Genomic DNA, 15,493 nt, shown 5'->3' on the forward strand with positions numbered 1-15,493 from the left:
AACTAGTAAGTTCATAATGAATGGATAAAGAATGAATATGGAAGGAATGAATAACTGAGGGTGAGTGAAGGGGAAATAGCAGATGCAACGACACTGTACACATAGCCCCGTGAATGGATTCAAGGAAGAGAGAAGGTTGAGAAATGATGTTGACGCCCAGCCTGCATCACTATCTTGAGAGTTACACTGAAACAAGACTAAGAAGCCCAGAGCAGAAGCAGGATTCCAGGACAACGGGGATAACGACACCACCAGTCCCCTTCACGGCAATTCTCCTCTCAGTGCCTGGACTTCCCTCTATGACTGCTAAGCGGCTTCATGTCTCAGGCCCAGCTCAGCCCCGGAGATGTCTACACCACAGTGCTCAGCTCCAGAACAGCACCCTTCCTGTTCTTCCTGGTCTTCCCATTGGAATCAGCCCAGCCGGCAACTGACATGCAGACATGAGGGATCTGGAGAGAAGACCAAGATATTCATCTAGCATCCTTTACACCAACCTGACAATACTAAGAAAGAAGATGAGATTACTAAAGGAAGGAAAGGAACAAAGTCACAATCGTGGCCACATTTAGGGACCTGGAGTAAGGAGGACTTCCTAGAAGACACCGTCAAGAGCTGTCAGATGGGGGCTGGCCCCGTGGCCGAGTGGTTAAGTTCTCGCGCTCTGCTGCAGGCGGCCCAGTGTTTCATTGGTTCGAATCCTGGGCGCGGACATGGCACCGCTCATCAAACCACGCTGAGGCAGTGTCCCACATGCCACAACTGGAGGGACCCACAACAAAGAGTATACAACTATGTACTGGGGGGCTTTGGGGAGAAAAGGGAAAAAAATAAAAAGAAAATCTTTAAAAAAAAAAAAAAGAGTTGTCAGATAAGAATCCAGACCTTCTGCCAAGCTGTCCAATATGGTGTCTGCTATCACATGTGGCTATTTAAATTTAACTCGAGTAAAATTAAATACGAATTAAAATTCCATTTCTCAGTTGCGCTAGCCGCATTTCAATAGGTCAGGACAGAGGGTAGAACATCTCCAACTTCCCAGAAGGGGTTACTGGACAACGCTGCCTCACAGCTTCACCGTGATCAGAGCAAAGCCATTTCCAGCATGTATGACTAACGTCCTAGTCCAGAGGCTAAACTCGGGAAGGGCCATTAGGATTTCCAGGTGATTCACTGGGGGTTTCCTAGTTCTTCCAACAGAAGACGCCTCAAGAATGCCTAATCCATTTTATGGTTGACCCTACGTATGATAAATAAGCATGTGTTGAATGCCCGACGTGGGGAGGGCCACGGAACACCATATGTGGCCAATGCAATATTCCCATGAGCCACAACCTCAGCTTTATTTTTTTAAAAAGTGACCTTATTTTCTTTTAAATCTGAGTTGAATTTCAATCAAGTCACAATACCTCTTGTGGCAGAAAATCTAACCTGCTCGCTTCCAAGTGAAAACTGCCAACTCGTTGAACCTTAAGTCATTTCCAGTTTGAACTTAGCTGTTTCAGAGGCTGGCTCCCGTTTTCCTGCCAGGGTGGTGTCTGACTTCCAAAAGGGCTTGCATATCTTCTATGCGTCTTCAGTGGAAGGAAATGTCTGGTCTGCTACTCTCCTGGGCGTCCTCCGGAGCTGCTGAGGGAAATTCATACTGTCTGGCCTTTGGTCACCAACCTCGACTTCTGCCAAAGCTGCAAAACGTCTGGGTGCCACCATAATAAGCTTGGGCACCTAGCCCACACAAGTCACAAGGAACCATTCTCAACTGTCCAGCAAGCCACCTCCCTCTCTCTCATGTCTCCACCGCTTTCTGAGGGCTTGAGAAAGTTTGGGGCTCTGGATCACAGCAGTGGAACCATCTCAGCTCCTGTGTCTAGACCCCTTTTGTTGCCACTTCTGTGCTGTGGCCACCACACCATGGGGACAGGGGCGTCTCTTCTAAGGCTTGCTTCCTGCTGGCACTTCATGTGGGGAGTAGAACAGGTCCCCGTAACTTTTAGCTTCCCTGTCTTAATCCGCACGGTTGCTATCCCCTATTCCTCAAAATCAGGACCCCACTATTTAGAGTGGGGTGGGCAGTGGGATGCAGGACAGAGCAGATGGGGCCGCAGCTCAGGCACTCATACTGGGCTGAGCTCTTTCACTTCCCCCAGACTTCTCCTTCTCCATTCTGTGAGAACGTTTGTCCAGTCTGTGAGAGCCGAAGAGTCTGGCTTTTCTTCCATCCTCCTGCAGTCTTTATGACCTACAGTCTATGCTGAGCTTTATTCCGGGATTAACTGTTTGAGGCCCCAAATGCAAAGCCCTCGCAAATTAAAAGTTGGGACTTTCGAGGGTATTATCCTACCACAGTTTTCAGAAGACTGTGTTGAGACTCAAAAGTAAGACTTGGGCTCTTCGTTTCAGAGGTGAATCGTACATATCATGCCTTCAGCTGATGCTTCCTGAGACCCTCCGTGCAGACCACTGACTCATCAAGAGAAAAGACCTGGAGAGTCAAGAGAATCCCAGGGGAAGAAATTGCAGGTGGTCTGTGGGTTTCACTGGGCTCCATGTTGCACCATTTCATGCAGGAGATCTCCTCTCATTATTGATCTCATGGGAAGCAGATCCGTAAGATAATTCTCTCGCCTTCTGGTCCAAAAGGAATAATTTGCAATTCTTATATTTCTCCTAGACCAGGAGGGCCTCTAATGGCCTCTTTCCCTGCCTAGAAATCCTCCTAACAGAGGAGTGATCCACTCTGCTTTTCTCCAGTATTGCCCCAATGTAGACTAGAAGAAATACTTCAAATGAGATTCAAGACACAAGGTAATGATGGTTTGAAGAGATTTAAGGAAGCAAATTATGATTACCATCTCTGTTTGGGTTTCAAATTCACAAATGACAGCCGTGTTTTGCATCCCATATGTTCTCCATGGTTTTGCCCATAGTTTCCTCTGTAGAGTCTACTTGAGCAGCCTGACAGATCAGTATTGAGTGTGAGAACTGAAGATATGTAGATCCATACGTATCTACCTCGACAAAGATAAAAATCTTCTGGTTTCTTTCACAATAAACTGTTACCAAAATCATGATGTCTATCAAAATATCACACTGCTGATTTTGCCACATATCTTTGTACGGTTTAGGAGTTTAAGATATTAATGTATAAAAAGTTCAGCTTAGCTTCATTCAATATGGGCAAGGATTACAAGCTCGGATGATGTCCAGAGTTTTCAAACTTGGTACAAATGACGAACATGATGAAAATATTTGAAATGTATTTACACTTGTCACTTGTTCCTTGTTTCATAGTCTCCCACTTCGCATGAGCAGCATGAGAAGTTGGATCGTTGGACATATGTCGGTTCTGGGTTGTGGGAAAAGAGAAAAACAACTGAGTTTTCTTTAATGACTAACTGGCATGATTTTCACAGTTTCCAAAAGTAATATAACTGATGCATAAACATTTTCAAAAGAGGGCTTACTGTGTTTATTTCCAGCAGCATGACGCAAAGCATGGAGCAAAGACCATGTCATCCTTCTTTCTCCACGGTGGATGAAGGTAAGCCACATCCGAGACCAGACTTCCTAGTAATTCTTGCCTTCTCCAAAATAAGAAACATGAAATCCTTCATTTTTCCTACTCATTTAAGTGGTAATCATTAAATCTTCATTTAGGTGTTCTTATTAATAAGAATTAAAAAGGAAAAATAGAATTAAAAACACTTAAAGAACCTTGAGTGTACCCACTTACTATTTTTTTTTTGTAATTAACACACTGCCCAAAATAGCAAAAGTGGTTACAAAATGATCAAATCCTCTCACCCTCTCCATAGGTATGAACTAATACTTTTCAGAGAGATGTAATTAGGACATAATTAACTGCTTTGTTGATAACAAAGATAGTTTTCTTTCTCTTCTCAGCCTATATTTAATGGATCATAAATTACCTGTCTTTTTCTTCTTCATGTGAGAGTAAACTTTTGTTATAATTGCTTAATTTCTTTTAGATTTACGTATGTTAGAAGTCCAACTATGTTCTTCTGAAACACAACCTAATGTGGCGGTGGTGTCTGTAGGGTAGATAGATCTGTAGTTCAAAGTTAAGATTTTAAATGGACTTCATGATAAATAAAGACACAATTCAACTCCATCTCACTTATGTGTCAACAAGTGAGGCTTGCATTGAATTTCTCTTTAAATTTCTATGCACATTTCATCTTTATAATGCTTTCCTTTTTTGTGGTAATTTTTAAGAATTTGGAAACTGCAGATGCAAAAAGACTTAAACAATATGTGATAAAAAAAAAATGCCCTCAGTCAAGCGGGGGATCCTTATTTCACATACCTCTTAGCTCTCTTCTACACACATAGGGGATTTGCTCCGATTTCAGACATATATTGGACTACACGTTAAACCACTTGGAATTCTGTCATCACTCTTTGTGATGCGTGAAGAAAAAAGGTCCCCAAATCTAGGATGGCTGTACAGTAGAAGTGGATTCATGGGGCACCACTCAAATCCTAAGTATTATACACAAATTTTCTGGGTTGGTTAAATATCAAGCCTTAATTTCATCCCAGGACACGTATAAGAGAAGCTTGATTGAGAAACTCCATTATTATCAACTAAGTTAGAGAAGAAAGCAGTTGACAGTGTCATAATTTTTAAGTAAGCTTTCAAGGCTCCTTATCTTTAGAGGTATAACAGGCAATTTCTTCAGCCATCCCGATTATGCTTAATCACTCACCTTACAATGTTTTCACTCGTTGGTCATCACCACCGTTGATGAGCCAGAGGGGATAAAAAAAGAAGCAACCGAGTCATTTATTTGCCTCAAAATCGAACCAAATATTTGTTTGAGGTTCCAAATATTTAGATAATTTACCCACTAATTTTTATTTTCCTCCATGTTTTTTGCACAACCTTTTCCAGAGCCAAAAAGCCCTTTCCTCCACTGTATTTGTTGATTTAAATGTCCTATGCAAAAGGAAATAGTAACAGATGGAGTTTTTAAAAATGAAAATGCTGTTGTTCATTTATGCCTAGTGAAAAAACTATTTTTCTCACCTTTTCAAATATTTTTCTTTATGTTTAGTTTTCAGCATTTCAAGTAGGATATGTCTAGGCACGGTGGTTTTCTTTGGGTTTAACCTCTGTGGTTCACTGAATTTTTGAATCTGTCAGTTTTTGTCTTGAACCGTATTTGGAAAGATTTAAGTCACTATTCCTTCAAATAATTTTTCTCCCAGTATCAAACTCTTTCTCCTCCCATTCGTGCACTCCAATGATATGAATATTAGACTTTCGATATTGTCTCACAATTTCCCAAGGTTCTCTTTATTTTTTTGATTGTTTTTTCTTTCTGTTATTCAGATTAGATCATTTCTACTGATCTATCTTCCAGTTCACTGACTTTTCTTTCTAACATCTACATTTTGCTAACAAGCCCATCCCTTGAATTTTTTATTTCATCTATTTCATTTTATTTCATCTATCCATTCTAAAATTTCCATTTGATTCTTTTTTCATAGTTTCCCATTCTCTACTGAGAACTTCACTTTCCATTCATTTCAAGACTATTTACTTTGATCTCGAGGAGCATAGTTATAGTATTTGCGTTAAAGTCTTTGTCAAATAATTCCAACATCTGGGCCATCTTGAGATTGGCATCTGCTGATTGTCTTCCCCTTTGAGTGTTGGTCATAATTTTCTGGTTCTTTGTAGGTCAAATCATTTGGGATTGTATGCTGAACGTGTTTTAATCATACATTATGAACTTCTGGCTCCTGTTAAAATCCTCTGGAAAATGTTCAGTTTTGTTGTCGTTTTGATAGGCAATCAACTCAGTTAGGCTGAGACTGTCTCACTTTTATGGGCAATATTTCAGCTTCACTAGCGTATCACCTTGCTATGCTGCTTGGAAATACCCCATGAATTGGCCTCTTGGGGGTTGGTCTAGGACATGCCCATGGTTTATGTCTTGGTTCTGTGCTCAAAGGTCAGTGTTTTTTACCATGCTTGGGTCCTTTCTGACATGTGCAGTTTCGAGGTGAACCTAGGATTTGTGTCCGTTCATACATAGAATTAGAGGGTCCCCTTCTCCAGCTGTCTCCTCTGTGAGATCCCTTCCAGCTCACAAGGCCCCCAGTAGGTTTCCCCTTGAGATTAGGGATGTCTGTACTGCAGCCTCTCAGTGCAGCAGGGACAAGAAAGGAAAGTAAATGATGGGGATTTTCCATGCTCTTAGACTCCTGAGTCCTCTTGACCTGGTTTCATTCCTGTGTCCAGAAAGACAAGTTTTCTCTTAGGGTTTTAGGCTCTCATGTTGTCATTTCTGCAGAGAGCCCTGGGACGTGAGCCACCACAAGAGCCAGGCCAGGAAAGAAAAGAGATAATGCTCCCCCAAAAAAAGAAAAAAGGAAAGAAAAGAAATGGAGATTTCCTCCCACACTCTTAGCCTTGCCCCGGACCCTCTTCCTGGTCCTCAGTCAGATAGACGGTGTTTGTTGATGTGGATTAAGGCTGCCCCAGCTAGAGAAGCCCAAGGTGACCTGGCCTACATGCCAAACTATACGACCCAGTGGACTTTTTTTATGGTATGAATTAGGACCGCCCCAGGGAGCGAAGCCCAGGGCATCCTCACCTACATGCCGATCTATATGGCCAGATTTGTATCTAAAGTTATATGACCGCACAATAACCAGACCCCATCTGCACTGAAATCATTTAATGACTTTTTACATCATCTTTTCTTTTCTCCAGTAAAAATAAGTCACGTACCCATGCCTTATAAAATTAGCCCTAACCCTCAACTCGGGGCAGCAGCAGGAGCTCTGACCGCCCGTGGGTCCTGTCCCCACGCACCAGCTTTGCCTGCCCATGGGTTCTGTCCCCATGCCAGCGGGGGCAGCAGCAGCTGCTCTGCCTGTCCATGGGCCCTGTCCCCATGCCAGCGGGGGCAGCAGAAGCGGTGGCAGCAGAAGCTCTGCCTGCCCATGGGTCCTGTCCCCATGCTATTCCACACTATTCTCTAAATAAAAGAGCACTACTGCCAGATCTTGAGAGTCTAAGAAATCTTTCTTTCGACTCTTCGGCTCACCGATCCCGCATCATTTCTGGTGGCCCGTAAGGGGAACTTGCTTCAGGGGATCTCCCGTACGGGGAATTGCTTCATCGGCTTGTGAGCTCGAGTTCTGGTAAGTGCCCTTTTCTTCCTTATGCCTTTCTCTTTTTCAAGGATGGATCTAGATTCACTGCTCCATCGGGAACTTTCTCGGACAGCTGTATGAATCCACGTTTGCTGCCCATGGCTACTCTATGGGGCAAATTGTGGCATTCAGCTTGAAGAGATTCAGTACCTTAAGCCTCAGGGTGATGGAGAATGAATTAATCCATTCCTTCCTGCTCTTTTTCAAGGATGGATCTAGATTCACTGCTCCATCGGGAACTTTCTTGGATGGCTGTATGAATCCACGTTTGCTGCCCATGGCTACTCTATGGGGCAAATTGTGGCATTCAGCTTGAAGAGAATCAGTACCTTAAGCCTCAGGGTGATGGAGAATGAATTAATCCATTCCTTCCTGACTCTATCTCTAATAGACAAATTTTACGTGGGCGCGGGTCGGCCACTTAAGTCATTAGGACGGCCGCCAATCTCCAAGACACCCGTGGAAGGTTTCTTTTCCTAAGGCTGGATTGGGATCCCTCCCTCTGGCACCTGACCACGCTCTGAACTGCGAGGAAAGTCCCACTCAGGACTCCAGTTCAAGGGAAGTACCAAACTCTAAACTTTGGTGGAGTATGGGAAGCCCTTCTTGGGAGAATGGCTCCAGGATGCAATTGGGTAGAATGTCCCCCAGACTGGCGGAAAATTCCTCACTGTCTTTCTCTTTCTCCTTTTCTTTCTCCTTTTCTCTCCTGGGGACCATACGCCAGGCACCTATTACTGTCAGGCAGAATAGGGAAGATGTTCAAGGGATGCCCCCATCATCCCTTGCTACAGGAACTCCATTGGGGGGATTTTCAAGGTAATGGCTCCCTTTCTCTGGGACCATTCGCCAGGCACCTATTCCTGCCAGGCAGAATAGGGAAGATGTTCAAGGGATGCCCCCATCATCCCTTGCTACAGGAACCCCAATGGGGGGATTTTCAAGGTAATGGCTCCCTTTCTCTGGGACCATTCGCCAGGCACCTATTCCTGCCAGGCAGAATAGGGAAGATGTTCAAGGGATGCCCCCATCATCCCTTGCTACAGGAACTCCATTGGGGGGATTTTCAAGGTAATGGCTCCCTTTCTCTGGGACCATTCACCAGGCACCTATTCCTGCCAGGCAGAATAGGGAAGATGTTCAAGGGATGCCCCCATCATCCCTTGCTACAGGAACCCCAATGGGGGGATTTTCAAGGTAATGGCTCCTTTTCTTTCTCCTTTTCTCTCGGGGACCATTCACCAGGCCTATGCTATCAGGCAGAATAGGCACCAGGCACCTGTTACTGCCAGGCATAACAGGGAAGGTATACAAGGGATGCAATGCCGGGGGACGCCCCCATCACCCCTTGCTATAGGAACCCCACAGTAGGAACAACGGGTAGGACGCTGCCCTAGGTTCAGGGGGGATTTTTCATGGTAATGGACCCGTTTCTTTTGTCTCTCTTGGAGTTACAATGGCGATTTTCATCTCCTTTTGAGCTTTGTGACTGGGAAACAAAGAAATCTTTAAAGAGTAAAAGGCTCCACCCCTGGGAGCCCCAACTTTGGGTTTCTGGGCCTGATCACCCCAGCAACCCTAAGTGGGGGTGCCCTCTCTTGACAGTTGACTCATTGAGTATTTTAGTCACCTACTGAGTCGGTTATGAGGGTAGGAGACCTGTGATTTATTCTGTGAACTGTCGTGCTAGCATAGTGTGCCCCAGCATGGGAACTGTTGTGTGACTCTTATCTTGATAACCCTCTGGAAGAGGCCATGAGGGTGAGGTCTGATCTCTTCTTTTCCTTTCTTTGCCTGTTTTGCTCATCATCTCTTCTGTTGTCACCAAGTCGAGGTTAAGTTCAGGCTAGACCTGAGCAGAACCTTGACCTTCTGTAAAATTGGAAGAATAAGCCTTTTGCCAGGGATTTAACTCTCAAACCTGTCTCTGGGAGCCCCAGCCTCCAGCCAGTTCCAGGCCTTTGCCTCCTGCTTCCCTACCTCAACTTTGCTGGCTCAGAGACAAAGTGCCCAGGCTGAGTGGGACTTGAATAAATCTTATAACTATGTCAACACCCGCAATCAGCCTCTGCACACCCGCAATCAGCCTCTGCACGCTTTCTCCAGCTGCTGTCAGTCAGACACTGGCTTTACCGCCACGGGGAAGGCTCCTAAGCATCCCCAGAGACCCACCCTGTGGATGCTTTCTAACTCCATCTGGGAGAAAATTTGAGGGGTTTCTCTGTGCCTTTGTGATGCAGTTGGACAGGTAGATCAACCTGGAATGTAATCTGAGTTACAATCCAGTTTCTGGGAAATCAAGAGCAACTGTCCTTAGAAAATCCTTGCAAGACTGGAAATACAGCTCTAGAGGCAGTTCAGATTCCACCTAGTTCCTTTATCACAGAAAGGATTATCATCTCCCCTCTCCAGGAACTACTATCTAGCCCATCACTAATTCCTAAGACTGAAGAAAAAAAAAAAAAGAAAGAAAGAGGAGGGGAGAGGCAAAACAGCCATAAGCGTGCCCTTGCAAAAAATCTAGCATCTTGAGTATCTTCTCCACAAATATTGGTAAAAAACAATAGCTCTAACAATAGCTGTGCAGTCTCTGCGTACGTGTGTCTATGTGTACGTTATATGTGTGACATTTTTACCTCCGGATGGTATGGTCAAATTAAGAGCTCCGTTTAATTGGCTTAAAGTAAGCGCTTACATAAATTCTAAATGCAGTAGAAATTAATCCAATGTCTTTCAAGTTAACTTGATGTGAATTAACCTTTGGTAAATGAAAGCTTGTTTAAGTTTGTTGGTTTGATTGAAAATAGTCTTCCTGTCAGAGTTGTCAGTATTTGCATATGATGCAGGCATGCAGCCTGGGTTTACTAGTCAAATAAGTTCACATTGTCTGTTAAATTCGTCAGCAAAATAATAGCTTTAAATGATGACCAGTTTTGTCTAATGTCTCATGAAGTTTTTGTGGGTACAATAACTGTTTTATGGTCTGTATACTTGAAAAAAAAAAAAAACAGCTTCCAAATTGTTTTGATAACGATCTTGAGTTTTGCCAAGTTAAGTTAAATGATAAAAATCTGAGCATCTGGGTCATTTTTGGATTGGATAGCACACACGCATTACAGCTAAACTTATCTAAGTTATCTACTTTTGGCTTCTTATTGCAGAGAGGCTAAAAGTCTTTGGGTCTGTTATTGTAAAGCAGCGTGTTTCTAGAAATTATGAAGTGTTTAGAATGCTGGTATAAAAGACAATTGGTAATTGCTTACCTTTTTAGTGTTTACTATGGTCTGTTAAGGGTTAAAAGTTCTTATTAACCTATATAATTAAAGCTACTGGAAATTAATAAGGAAAACAGCTCTGTATCTAAGGAAAGTTAAAATGTATGTTTTCAGTAAAGAGGGTATAAAGAATGGAAGTATTTTTGTTTGATGGGTTAAGAAAGATAAGTTTGTCCTAAAGTACTAGAAAGGAAAAAAGACATACTTTGGGACAAATTCTGAAGGCAAAAAGAAAGTTGTAGAAGGTTTGTGAAGGAGAAATTCTGAAAGGAGTTTTATGCCTGGTCAAGTAGACTAAGATTAGAGTAAATCCAATTAAGTGAATGAGTTTTAATGTTAAAAATAAGCTGGTACAGAAATTAAAATTTGGTTTTCTCTCAAAGCATAGTTTTCTTGAACTTTTGGCCTGCTCTAACTCTACCTAAAAGACAGAAAATCTATGTTTTGTTAAAATAATTTCCTATATTCAGAAAGAAAGAGGTCTCTTCTAAAATTTTTTGACGGTGTTGTTTGCTCTTGACTGTCTCTGTTGTCACTTTGAATGGATGCCTGAGCATTGTTTAACAGTGAGCGTTGTTTCCTATTTGAACAAGCATTTTAAAAACTTTTGATATTTTTGACAAGCTTCTCCCTCAAAAATATTCAAATCCTGAATGAAGGCTTTCTTTTGACCTGGTAGATGGAAGAAGAATTTCTCTGAGGATTTTCAGAGGGCCCCTGAGACTTCTCAAAGAAATTTGCTCTCTTCCTATAAGGAGGAAAATACCAAATTAATTAGATTTATTTGGTTTATTAAATTACATGGGAAGCATTGTCAAATAAGCGATGATAAACTTTCTAAAGTGGTATTATGTGGGTGAATGTTATTAATATATGTGTCTTAACATTATATAGCATTCCTAAAATTCTAATCTGGTCTGGTTATCAGTCATAATTCCAGTTATATGTCACAGAAGTAACCAAGTTTCTTTGTTAATTGCCCTTTTGAGTCCTTTGTCCATTTGCAGATAGTTGTTGTTTTACTGTGATGCTTTTTGCTTTTGCAAATATGTTTCATCTCCAGAGAAATTCCTGGAAAGGATTCTGACACAACGGTTCTAAACCACAGGTTTCTGATAAACTTTCAGATTGTAAAACTGAACTGGGTAATAAATTACAGAATTCTAACAGAAATTAAGCTCATAGATCTGCTAACAGAAGATTAAGCTCAAGAATTGATTATACAGGACAGTGTGAACTGATGAGGATGATTATAATTTTTTATGACTTCTGTTTGAAATATTGCTGAGTTTTGATGTTTTGTTTTGTTTTCTCATGTTTAAGGAAATCTTTCTTTCTTTTCTCTTATGCTAACTATGACTTACAGCAATTTAGTGAAATACATCTTTATGAGCAAAACTGAAACATTTGTCTTTTTCTCCCGACCTGATCCCTCCAGAATTTGGAAACTCTTTGTGAGTACAGTTATTTCGTGGCAATACAGTTATTTGCATAAGTTCAATAAGAACCTATTCTCCTTATAACAGGATACATTGGTTATATTACCAAGGCTTTGACTGGAATGTCATATTTGAAACATACAGGCTCAGATATGACAACACAGCTTTTCAGGAACAAAGATTGGACTTTCTGGAACTAAAGCCACTTGGAAATATGGGCCTGGTACCTTGTTTACAGAGATTCTGGCAATCTTACTTGGTAAGTAAGGAAGCTTGCTTGTCTGGCAGGTGCAAGGAACCTCAAAATGTTTTGGGGGACCTCGAGAAGAGAGGAGTCCACCCAAATCTGGAGGTACTGCAGGCAAAATCTGATGGCAAGTCCTTGGCTTGGCTTTTCTGGCCTCAAGAGGCCTTTACAGTTCAATCTGAGATTCCTCATAAAAAAAAATTCCAGCAAAGCAGATTTAAAAAAGCCTGTATAATCAATTGGTATTCTTGCTGCACTTATGTAAATAATTGGCAGACCAGTTAATCTTAATTTGGCTATCTTTTATAAAAATGAGGGTGATTTTAGAGAGAAAAAATTATGTTTCAGTAGAAGGTATAGTACACATTCATGGATATTAGATTCTAGCTCTTCTCTTCCGCAAGATTCATCTGTTACTAATCATAATGTTTCCTTGTGGCCATCCATCTCTGATACCTGGGAGTTCCCTGGCCACAAGCAAACCTTTTCCTTCAACACTACTGCCCAAATACTAACTAGATTTGCCTTGTCACAGGTGGATCATAAACAAGTTCCAAAGGTAAAGTGCCCAACTTATTGATACACACAGGATGGACTATATCAAATTTGGGACGAATATATTTGGCTCACTCCTGCTAGTGATCAACTCAGTAAAAGTCCACTCTATGTTGGGAACAAACCAATCACACCTGTGATACATGGCCTAATAGCACCCGACCTATGGAAAAATTCCCTGTCATATGTGTTCTTATATCATAACCTTAACAAATGCTGATTGGTTTGAGACTGACTGGGATAGACGGCCCAGCACACATTGGTTAGCCCCTAATGGCACTCAGTGGCTATGTGGCTCCAACTTATGGCCTTGGCTGCCACCTGGATGGATTGGACGATGCACCCTAGGTTTCGTCTGGATGCAAGGTAGAACTGCATTTACTATATCTCCTCCTGCTAACCTACCCAACCTGCAACAGCGCTGGACCTGCTCTGTCTTTCACTGGTATGACCACGTTGCCTCAATTTTCCTTCCCCAGTTAGGAATCGAAAGTGTCATCTGGCCCATGGAAGCTCTAAACAAATTTACTATGAAAGCATTAAAATGATACACAACATAGCCTTTTGCTGCTTGATTTAGAAGTGTCCCAAATGCGTAAGGCAGTCCTCCAAAACCGAATGGCACTGGATGTCTTGACAGCAGCACAGGGGGGCACCTGTGCCATTATAAAAACTGAATGTTGTGTCTATATTCCTGACTACCATCAAAATATCTCCGGCTTCCTATCTGATATGAGCCACCAAATTAAGTCCATGTCTGACCCTCCCCTATCTCTAAATGACTGGTTGAACTCCTGGTCAGGCCTAGGTTTCTGGACTGCTATCAAAACCTTATTCATTGGGTTAATCATACTGCTTATATTTCTTATTATAATTTGCTGTCTGTTTCGTTGTTTGTCTTCCGCATGTCAACAAAGTTTCACCTCCTGGACCACCTCTCATCAACTGATTCTCTCGTCCCCAGAGGCTCTGGATGCCTTGTCAGCCTTGGACTCCATGGGTGCAGCCTTCCGGTCCACTGAACTTCCTACCTATACCTATGGCCCCATTTAGGGACAGCTCTACGACCTTGTACAGCCGGAAGTAGTTACAGAAGACTGACCGTCGTCCATATCCCCAAAAGATTTCCGGGCCAAATGGGTTCAGGGGGGGTTTATGATGTGGATTAAGGCTGCCCCAGCTAGAGAAGCCCAAGGTGACCTGGCCTACATGCCAAACTATACGACCCAGTGGACTTTTTTTATGGTATGAATTAGGACCGCCCCAGGGAGCGAAGCCCAGGGCATCCTCACCTACATGCCGATCTATATGGCCAGATTCGTATCTAAAGTTATATGACCGCACAATAATCAGACCCCATCTGCACTGAAATCATTTAATGACTTTTCACATCATCTTTTCTTTTTTTCCAGTAAAAATAAGTCACGTACCCATGCCTTATAAAATTAGCCCTAACCCTCAACTCGGGGCAGCAGCAGGAGCTCTGACCGCCCGTGGGTCCTGTCCCCACGCACCAGCTCTGCCTGCCCATGGGTTCTGTCCCCATGCCAGCGGGGGCAGCAGCAGCTGCTCTGCCTGCCCATGGGCCCTGTCCCCATGCCAGCGGGGGCAGCAGAAGCGGTGGCAGCAGAAGCTCTGCCTGCCCATGGGTCCTGTCCCCATGCTATTCCACACTATTCTCTAAATAAAAGAGCACTACTGCCAGATCTTGAGAGTCTAAGAAATCTTTCTTTCGACTCCTCGGCTCACCGATCCCGCATCATTTGTCACTGTCAGACACAGGTCAGAGATTTTACTGCCTGTGTCTGCTGTGTATTGCCTACCTAACTAATGAGTGCGTAACTAGGGCAGCCTTCAGGTCAAAGCTAGGAGGTCAGAGGAAACTCATCCAGTGGGGCTTCTTAATTTGTGAGTTCCCTCCGTAATATGACTGCTATGGTTCACTGTCAGAGTCCTGGGGTAGTTGCTTTTTGGTTTTCTTTGGTGTTTTTATGGTAATTGGAATGAGAGGCAGACTACAGGGTGCTTAGTCCGTGGGCAGCGCCAGAGCACATTCCCCTCACATTCTAAACTTCTCGTCTATGTACTGAATATGAACTCCAGGTAGGACATGGGAAGGAAGGAAGGAAGGAAGGACGGAAGGATGGAAAGAAGGAAAGAGGGAAGGAAGGAGGGAAGGTAGGAGGGAAGAAGGGAAGGAAGAGAGAGGAGGGAGGAAAAATGCTTTGGGGAAAGAAGGAGACTTGATGATCTCTCTTCTTCTCTTCCTGGCATTGGAAGGCACAGGGTATTTTCACCCTGAGGAGGAAGTAAAACCAAGCAAAACGTGAATTTCTTCTTCTTGTATAAAAATAAAAGGAAAAAGATAAACCATCGATGCTTATGAGCTGGATTCCGTGCAGTAGCATTGGTGTGTGCTGTCCTGCACTGGCAACCTGGTGAGGTGGATTTTGCATGCTTCCCGCCTGGAGAGACCAGGGGCCTGGGGCACAAAGCCTGCCCTCAGAATTTCAGTGTGCTCATTAGTGGGATGGTAATAACATCAACGCTGCTAGCCTGACGGTGTGGTTGTGAGAATTCCATGATATCATCTTTGCCCAGCACATGGGATTTAAAGAAATGAAATGAGAACAAGTCATGGGAATGTGCAGTGGTGGAAATGTGCACAGACAAATGTGCGATATGAATAGATAAACTACATTATCAAATACGTAATGGGTGAAGCGAGCGTCACAAAGTTTACGAAGCAACGTTGTTAAAGAGCGCTTCACTCGTGCAGTGCCAAG

This window comes from Equus asinus, chromosome 1 (assembly GCF_041296235.1).
Source record: "Equus asinus isolate D_3611 breed Donkey chromosome 1, EquAss-T2T_v2, whole genome shotgun sequence".
In the NCBI taxonomy this organism is placed as follows: Eukaryota; Metazoa; Chordata; class Mammalia; order Perissodactyla; family Equidae; genus Equus; species Equus asinus.